Source organism: Anomaloglossus baeobatrachus, chromosome 4 (assembly GCF_048569485.1).
Source record: "Anomaloglossus baeobatrachus isolate aAnoBae1 chromosome 4, aAnoBae1.hap1, whole genome shotgun sequence".
In the NCBI taxonomy this organism is placed as follows: Eukaryota; Metazoa; Chordata; class Amphibia; order Anura; family Aromobatidae; genus Anomaloglossus; species Anomaloglossus baeobatrachus.
Window position 1 is genome coordinate 680,123,606 of NC_134356.1, and position 11,293 is coordinate 680,134,898.

Below are 11,293 nucleotides of genomic sequence, written 5' to 3' on the forward strand. Positions count from 1 at the left end.
ATACCAGGCTGGGGACATATAAACCAGGATGGGGCCATTATGGGGACAGATAAAACAGGATGGGGCCATGATGGAGACATATATAGGAGAATGTGGACATATACCAGGATGGGCCATGATGGGGAAATATCTATCATGATATAGCCATGATTAGGTCATATAGCAGGATGTGGCCATGATGGAGACATATACCAGGATGGGCCCATGATGTAAACATAGATACAAGTATTGAGCATGTGTGGAAAAAGTACATACAAATATATATACATTTAAACTTTATAATATTTGTACATTTTTATGCTTGATTTGCAGAAAGTCCTTTTTAAACTCAATACCTCATGGGAAGAAAAAAAGAATTAAAGGTCCCACCGAGATTCGAACTCGGATCGCTGGATTCAAAGTCCAGAGTGCTAACCATTACACCATGGAACCTGTTACACAAAGCAGGATTATCAGGACCATTGGCACGCTGTATCTCAATTTTTTTTTTTTTAAATGTTCTCTTCTGGTCACCACTATATTGCTTATTGCAGGGGATCTGCCCCATGGGGTTTTTTTGTTTCCCTATATCAGGGGTCAGGAACCTTTTTGGCTAAGAGAGCCGTAAACGCCACATATTTTGAAATATAATTCCGCGAGAGCCGTACAATATGTTTAAAGGGCCATTGACAGATCAATCGCTCCAATGTTCACTTAGTACAGCAAGGAATGCTCCTCCCTGCTGTATAAAGCCACAACTGGACTGAAACAATGGTAATTAGCAGTAAAAAAATCAAATAAATAACTTCCATTGTGAACTTGCGATGCATGACATCAGTCCAGCAGTCTGGCTTCTTCTTTTTCCTGCGCATGACTGGAAGCTGGCATTCTTCCCACCTGATGTTGAGAGAATGCCAGCTTTGAGGCATTCGCAGAAGAAAGAAGCTGGAATATTGGACATGTCACACAACGCATTGTCAGTTATGTCAATTATCTATTTTATTATTTTACAGCGAATTATTGTTTAGGTCCAGCGGTGGCTTAGTGCAGCAGAGAGGAACACTCCTTTGTGTACTAAGTGACCGCTGGAGCAATTGTATCTGTCAGTGGCCCAGACACCCTGCTTCCCATACAGCCTGCACCCCCATATCACACACACACACACTGCTCCCCATACAGCCTGCACCCCCCATATCACACACACTACACCCCCATATGTCGCATACCCTGCTCCCCATACAGCCTGCAACCCCCATATCACACACACACACTGCTCCCCATACAGCCTGCACCCCCCATATCACACACACACACTGCTCCCCATACAGCCTGCACCCCCATATCACACACACACACTGCTCCCCATACAGCCTGCACCCCCCATATCACACACACACACTGCTCCCCATACAGCCTGCACCCCCCATATCCCACACACACACACTGCTTCCCATACAGCCTGCACCCCCCATATCCCACACACACACTGCTCCCCATACAGCCTGCACCCCCCATATCACACACACACACTGCTCCACATACAGCCTGCACCCCCCATATCACACACACACACTGCTCCCCATACAGCCTGCACCCCCCATATCCCACACACACACACTGCTCCCCATACAGCCTGCACCCCCCATATCACACACACACACACTGCTCCCCATACAGCCTGCACCCCCCATATCACACACACACACTGCTCCCCATACAGCCTGCACCCCCCATATCCCACACACACACACTGCTTCCCATACAGCCTGCACCCCCCATATCACACACACACACTGCTCCCCATACAGCCTGCACCCCCCATATCCCACACACACACACTGCTCCCCATACAGCCTGCACCCCCCATATCCCACACACACACACTGCTTCCCATACAGCCTGCACCCCCCATATCCCACACACACACACTGCTTCCCATACAGCCTGCACCCCCCATATCACACACACACACTGCTCCCCATACAGCCTGCACCCCCCATATCCCACACACACACACTGCTTCCCATACAGCCTGCACCCCCCATATCACACACACACACTGCTCCCCATACAGCCTGCACCCCCCATATCCCACACACACACACTGCTCCCCATACAGCCTGCACCCCCCATATCACACACACACACTGCTCCCCATACAGCCTGCACCCCCATATCACACACACACACACTGCTTCCCATACAGCCTGCACCCCCCATATCACACACACACACTGCTCCCCATACAGCCTGCACCCCCCATATCACACACACACACTGCTCCCCATACAGCCTGCACCCCCCATATCACACACACACACTGCTCCCCATACAGCCTGCACCCCCCATATCCCACACACACACACTGCTTCCCATACAGCCTGCACCCCCCATATCACACACACACACTGCTCCCCATACAGCCTGCACCCCCCATATCCCACACACACACACTGCTCCCCATACAGCCTGCACCCCCCATATCACACACACACACTGCTCCCCATACAGCCTGCACCCCCATATCACACACACACACTGCTCCCCATACAGCCTGCACCCCCCATATCACACACACACACTGCTTCCCATACAGCCTGCACCCCCCATATCCCACACACACACTGCTCCCCATACAGCCTGCACCCCCCATATCACACACACACACTGCTCCACATACAGCCTGCACCCCCCATATCACACACACACACTGCTCCCCATACAGCCTGCACCCCCCATATCCCACACACACACACTGCTCCCCATACAGCCTGCACCCCCCATATCACACACACACACACTGCTCCCCATACAGCCTGCACCCCCCATATCACACACACACACTGCTCCCCATACAGCCTGCACCCCCCATATCCCACACACACACACTGCTCCCCATACAGCCTGCACCCCCCAGATCTCACACACACACTGCTCCCCATACAGCCTGCACCCCCCATATCACACACACACACACTGCTCCACATACAGCCTGCACCCCCCATATCACACACACACACTGCTTCCCATACAGCCTGCACCCCCCATATCACACACACACCCTGCTTCCCATACAGCCTGCACCCCCCATATCACACACACACACTGCTCCCCATACAGCCTGCACCCCCCATATCCCACACACACACACTGCTCCCCATACAGCCTGCACCCCCCATATCACACACACACACACTGCTCCCCATACAGCCTGCACCCCCCATATCACACACACACACTGCTCCCCATACAGCCTGCACCCCCCATATCCCACACACACACACTGCTCCCCATACAGCCTGCACCCCCCAGATCTCACACACACACACTGCTCCACATACAGCCTGCACCCCCCATATCACACACACACACTGCTTCCCATACAGCCTGCACCCCCCATATCACACACACACCCTGCTTCCCATACAGCCTGCACCCCCCATATCACACACACACACTGCTCCCCATACAGCCTGCACCCCCCATATCCCACACACACACACTGCTCCCCATACAGCCTGCACCCCCCAGATCTCACACACACACACTGCTCCACATACAGCCTGCACCCCCCATATCACACACACACACTGCTCCCCATACAGCCTGCACCCCCCATATCACACACACACACTGCTTCCCATACAGCCTGCACCCCCCATATCACACACACACACTGCTTCCCATACAGCCTGCACCCCCCATATCACACACACACACTGCTCCCCATACAGCCTGCACCCCCCATATCACACACACACACTGCTCCCCATACAGCCTGCACCCCCCATATCACACACACACACTGCTCCCCATACAGCCTGCACCCCCCAGATCTCACACACACACACTGCTCCACATACAGCCTGCACCCCCCATATCACACACACACACACTGCTCCCCATACAGCCTGCACCCCCCAGATCTCACACACACACACTGCTCCACATACAGCCTGCACCCCCCATATCACACACACACACTGCTCCCCATACAGCCTGCACCCCCCATATCACACACACACACTGCTTCCCATACAGCCTGCACCCCCCATATCACACACACACACTGCTTCCCATACAGCCTGCACCCCCCATATCACACACACACACTGCTCCCCATACAGCCTGCACCCCCCATATCACACACACACACTGCTCCCCATACAGCCTGCACCCCCCAGATCTCACACACACACACTGCTCCACATACAGCCTGCACCCCCCATATCACACACACACACTGCTCCCCATACAGCCTGCACCCCCCATATCACACACACACACTGCTTCCCATACAGCCTGCACCCCCCATATCACACACACACACACTGCTTCCCATACAGCCTGCACCCCCCATATCACACACACACACTGCTTCCCATACAGCCTGCACCCCCCATATCACACACACACACTGCTTCCCATACAGCCTGCACCCCCCATATCACACACACACACTGCTCCCCATACAGCCTGCACCCCCCATATCACACACACACACTGCTTCCCATACAGCCTGCACCCCCCATATCCCACACATACACACTGCTCCCCATACAGCCTGCACCCCCCATATCCCACACACACACACTGCTCCCCATACAGCCTGCACCCCCCATATCACACACACACACACTGCTCCCCATACAGCCTGCACCCCCCATATCACACACACACACACTGCTCCCCATACAGCCTGCACCCCCCATATCCCACACACACACTGCTCCCCATACAGCCTGCACCCCCCATATCCCACACACACACTGCTCCCCATACAGCCTGCACCCCCCAGATCTCACACACTACACCCCCATATGTCACATACCCTGCTTCCCATACAGCCTGCACCCCCCCCCCATATCACACACACACACACTGCTCCCCATACAGCCTGCACCCCCCATATCACACACACACACTGCTCCCCATACAGCCTGCACCCCCCATATCACACACACACTGCTTCCCATACAGCCTGCACCCCCCATATCACACACACACACTGCTTCCCATACAGCCTGCACCCCCCATATCACACACACACACTGCTCCCCATACAGCCTGCACCCCCCCATATCACACACACACACTGCTCCCCATACAGCCTGAACCCCCCATATCACACACGCACACTGCTCCCCATACAGCCTGCACCCCCCATATCACACACACACACACTGCTTCCCATACAGCCTGCACCCCCCCATATCACACACACACACTGCTCCCCATACAGCCTGCACCCCCCATATCACACACACACACTGCTCCCCATACAGCCTGCACCCCCCATATCACACACACACACTGCTCCCCATACAGCCTGCACCCCCCATATCACACACACACACTGCTCCCTATACAGCCTGCACCCCCCATATCCCACACACACAAACTGCTTCCCATACAGCCTGCACCCCCCATATCACACACACACACTGCTCCCCATACAGCCTGAACCCCCCATATCACACACACACACACTGCTCCCCATACAGCCTGCACCCCCCATATCACACACACACACTGCTCCCCATACAGCCTGCACCCCCCATATCACACACACACACACTGCTCCCCATACAGCCTGCACCCCCCCATATCACACACACACTGCTTCCCATACAGCCTGCACCCCCCAGATCTCACACACTACACCCCCATATGTCACATACCCTGCTTCCCATACAGCCTGCACCCCCCCATATCACACACACACACTGCTCCCCATACAGCCTGCACCCCCCATATCACACACACACTGCTTCCCATACAGCCTGCACCCCCCATATCACACACACACTGCTTCCCATACAGCCTGCACCCCCCATATCACACACACACTGCTTCCCATACAGCCTGCACCCCCCCATATCACACACACACACTGCTCCCCATACAGCCTGAACCCCCCATATCACACACACACACTGCTCCCCATACAGCCTGCACCCCCCATATCACACACACACACTGCTCCCCATACAGCCTGCACCCCCCATATCACACACACACACACACTGCTTCCCATACAGCCTGCACCCCCCATATCACACACACACACACTGCTCCCCATACAGCCTGCACCCCCCATATCACACACACACTGCTTCCCATACAGCCTGCACCCCCCATATCACACACACACACTTCTCCCCATACAGCCTGCACCCCCCATATCCCACACACACACACTGCTTCCCATACAGCCTGCACCCCCCATATCACACACACACTGCTCCCCATACAGCCTGCACCCCCCATATCACACACACACACACTGCTCCCCATACAGCCTGCACCCCCCATATCCCACACACACAAACTGCTTCCCATACAGCCTGCACCCCCCAGATCTCACACACTACACCCCCATATGTCACATACCCTGCTTCCCATACAGCCTGCACCCCCCCATATCACACACACACACTGCTCCCCATACAGCCTGCACCCCCCATATCACACACACACTGCTTCCCATACAGCCTGCACCCCCCATATCACACACACACACTGCTCCCCATACAGCCTGCACCCCCCCATATCACACACACACTGCTCCCCATACAGCCTGAACCCCCCATATCACACACACACACTGCTCCCCATACAGCCTGCACCCCCCATATCACACACACACACTGCTCCCCATACAGCCTGCACCCCCCATATCACACACACTGCTTCCCATACAGCCTGCACCCCCCCATATCACACACACACACTGCTCCCCATACAGCCTGCACCCCCCATATCCCACACACACTGCTCCCCATACAGCCTGCACCCCCCATATCACACACACACTGCTTCCCATACAGCCTGCACCCCCCATATCACACACACACACTGCTCCCCATACAGCCTGCACCCCCCATATCCCACACACACAAACTGCTTCCCATACAGCCTGCACCCCCCATATCACACACACACACTGCTCCCCATACAGCCTGCACCCCCCATATCACACACACACACACTGCTCCCCATACAGCCTATACCCCCCATATCACACACACACACTGCTCCCCATACAGCCTGCACCCCCCATATCCCACACACACAAACTGCTTCCCATACAGCCTGCACCCCCCAGATCTCACACACTACACCCCCATATGTCACATACCCTGCTTCCCATACAGCCTGCACCCCCCCCATATCACACACACACACTGCTCCCCATACAGCCTGCACCCCCCATATCACACACACACTGCTTCCCATACAGCCTGCACCCCCCATATCACACACACACTGCTTCCCATACAGCCTGCACCCCCCATATCACACACACACTGCTTCCCATACAGCCTGCACCCCCCCATATCACACACACACACTGCTCCCCATACAGCCTGAACCCCCCATATCACACACACACACTGCTCCCCATACAGCCTGCACCCCCCATATCACACACACACACTGCTCCCCATACAGCCTGCACCCACCATATCACACACACACACACTGCTTCCCATACAGCCTGCACCCCCCCATATCACACACACACACTGCTCCCCATACAGCCTGCACCCCCCATATCACACACACACTGCTTCCCATACAGCCTGCACCCCCCCTTATATCACACACACACACACTGCTCCCCATACAGCCTGCACCCCCCATATCACACACACACACTGCTCCCCATACAGCCTGCACCCCCCATATCACACACACACACTGCTTCCCATACAGCCTGCACCCCCCATATCACACACACACACTGCTCCCCATACAGCCTGCACCCCCCATATCACACACACACACACTGCTCCCCATACAGCCTGCACCCCCCACATCACACACACACACACTGCTTCCCATACAGCCTGCACCCCCCATATCACACACACACACACTGCTCCCCATACAGCCTGCACCCCCCATATCACACACACTGCTTCCCATACAGCCTGCACCCCCCCATATCACACACACAGACACTGCTCCCCATACAGCCTGCACCCCCCATATCACACACACACACACTGCTCCCCATACAGCCTGCACCCCCCATATCACACACACACACTGCTCCCCATACAGCCTGCACCCCCCATATCACACACACACACACTGCTTCCCATACAGCCTGCACCCCCCCATATCACACACACACTGCTTCCCATACAGCCTGCACCCCCCATATCACACACACACACACTGCTCCCCATACAGCCTGCACCCCCCCATATCACACACACACACTGCTCCCCATACGGCCTGCACCCCCCATATCCCACACACACACTGCTCCCCATACAGCCTGCACCCCCCATATCCCACACACTACACCCCCATATGTCGCATACCCTGCTCCCCATACAGCCTGCACCCCCATATCACACACACTACACCCCCATATCTCACACACACTGCTTCCCATACAGCCTACACCCCCATATCTCTCACACCCTGCTTCCCATACAGCCTGCACCCCCCAGATCTCACACACTACACCCCCATATGTCACATACCCTGCTTCCCATACAGCCTGCACCCCCCCAGATCTCACACACTACACCCCCATATGTCACATACCCTGCTTCCCATACAGCCTGCACCCCCCATATCACACACAATACACCCCCATATCTCACACACCCTGCTCACATATCTCACCCTGCCTGTACCCCAACTTACCCCTCTCAAACACTCTGCACCCCTTCACATGCTTCTGTCACAGTCTGCAGCCCTCATATGCACTCACCCTGCAGCCCCCCTCACCCTCATGTCCCCTCTTTTCTTATTACCAGTCATGTGTCCACATCTCCTTCAGGATTCAGTATCTCTTGCTTTCTGCCCGGCCTCCTGTGTCTCCTCCCACACAGTCACATGGGCGTGACGTCACCGCGCTCGCTGCAGAGCTGTCAGAAGAACGCCGACAGTCACAGCGGGGAGAATGATAAGAGAGGGAGCGCGCCGCTCACTCTCTCATCATTGCTCTCAATTGTATCGGCACCTGCGATGCCGATGCAATTGAAAGCTCGATCCTCGGCGGGGGGCGGTGACAGCGCGGCCACCGGGCCCCCCTGAGTAGCCGGGTGCTGGCGCCGGCCCTGATCCTTCCCATAGACAGGTAGGAGCCCTGTCTGCGAGCCAGATACGGCCATCAAAAGAGCCATATCTGGCTCGCGAGCCATAGGTTCCCGACCCCTGCTCTAGATCAACATGGTAGATTATAGGGTGAGCTTGATGGACTTGTATCTTCTTCAACTTAAACCTATGAATTTCTGACCTTCTGGTTGACATTGAATGGAGCATAAAAACTACATATAAACTACATTTCTCAGAATCACCTGCACAGATATTATATACTTATCCCTGTACCAAAAATAAAAGACATTCACTGATTGACAGCATTCAGTTTAACATCTGCAGAAAAAGCTTCACGTGCGGCTGTTAGAGACACATGATGGCTGATTAAACAGCATCAAAGACAGGGATAGGACATATGACATACATGATTGTGCATCATAGGTCGGGAAAGGGTTAACCAGACTTATACAACAAATCTTTAAAGTGTGTTGTGAGGCAAATCCTGGGATATGAAGAGGAATTATGATTGCCAGTCATAATCGCTCTCATCACTCCCTGGCAGTGCCCCCTCCCTTCTTGTTCTCAATGTCCACCATCTGGGAAGGTGTCACATCCCAGCAACACATCCCATGGCCATCTCCTGTGATATGGAGATTAGATGATGTGGGAACAATGGACACAGGATGACTCCCTGCCGTGACCCTGTGGTAGGGGCTGCTATCTAATTAGCAAGGCTATGGAAGTATCCAGACAGGACGACTCCAGTAAAATATGGTTCATATCTCGCAAGCCATATTTCCGATAAATGTGGCAACCATAAAAATGGTGTTTTCGCATGCGGACGATGCTGGCACACCTTTTTTATGGAAGTAGGACATTGGGAAATACACCAAACGTGATATCAGCCAATGGGGAACTAGTAGACAAGTCATGAGTCCTCTCGTTCTGTAGCTAAATTCATAACTGTCACAATGAGAGCGTCGGCGTCCGCCTACGACGCTCCCAGGCAAAGTTATGGCCCATATTCCATGTTGTGGATATTGTCCATAACTCTAGCCAGGGGTGGAGCAGTGCTCCCTCTGAGGTCACTAAGGTAGGAGGGGACCTGGATTTGCCCAGGTTGATAACCCTACTTCGGCCATTTTCCAGGGTTCTTTCGCTGGGGGTCACGTGTAGGAAACATCTGTGGGAAGGATCCTAGAAACCTGGTCTACAGCGCCCCCCTGTGGCCAGACGCACAAGGTAACTGCTGGAACTGTGTATGCCTGTTTTGTAAACCATGCTTTATCTGTAACTGTACTCTGACATATGTATATTCTGTAGATTCCCTATTGTATATATTGTAGTTTCTAGTGTGCTTTAGGCTGATTAAATTATATAATTAATCTTGGGCTGTTCTGTTATCTCGATCTTGAATCCCACGTCTGTGTGTTCGGCTAATAGTTACCGTGAAGCGGTTGGTGGCAGCGAGTTGTGCCAAGGATTATTGTGGGGAGGCCAGTGAGATTCGGGGAGGTTTTATATATTCCGCCCGCGGAGGTCGGGGGAATATATACCTTACTCTCACCGGGGACCCTTCAATAATCGGCATAAGTAGTACAGCGGCCTCCTTGCTTATTGTCGGGCAATTCCATAATTGGCCTGACTATAAGAGGGGCGCTAGAGAGTGCGTCACGTGCTCTGTCTGTCGGTCGGGAGGTATAAAGGAGGGGTGACCCCCACTTGTTACCCCCCGATTGTGACGTACTGGTAGCCAGCGCGGGGGATTTCTGAGTGACCCCCCCGGTGGTTCGTGACATATTGGTGGCATAGCGGTGGGATCGAGATAATAGTGTGTGTGAGTGTGAGACCCATACTCCCAGACACTAAAGACTGCCAGCAGCAGCTGTGGCTGCTGGGGTCTTCAGACTAGCTCAACACTAGAGTGTCAGAGTGCAGATACTGTAAGGTGTGTGGGTGCATCAGGTGTCAGTTCTGTGTCAGTGACCGAAAGTCTGCAAGAATGGCTGATGGCACCAGGAGCAGAGCTATGCAACTGGCCAATGCTAAAGCAGGAGCCGAAGAGAGGGAGGACGGTGCTGTGGACAGTAATGAGGAGGTTGCCCACGAGTCCTCCAGGAGCCCGACGCCAGAGAACCGTTCTGCAGAGGACAGCGCACAACCTGGCAATTATGGACAAGATGAGGAGCAGCTCACCCAAGGGTCCTCAACGAGCCAGATGCCAGCCCTCCGCTCTGCAATGGACAGTGAA

General features: G+C 54.2%; 1 non-coding gene across 1 annotated transcript; it reads right to left on the reverse strand.

Moving 5' to 3' along the window:
- Positions 1–360: 360 nt before the first annotated feature.
- TRNAQ-UUG (transfer RNA glutamine (anticodon UUG)) lies at positions 361–432 on the reverse strand. The gene has a single exon. It is a non-coding gene; the product is annotated as a tRNA-Gln (tRNA).
- Between the last annotated feature and the right edge of the window lie 10,861 nt (positions 433–11,293).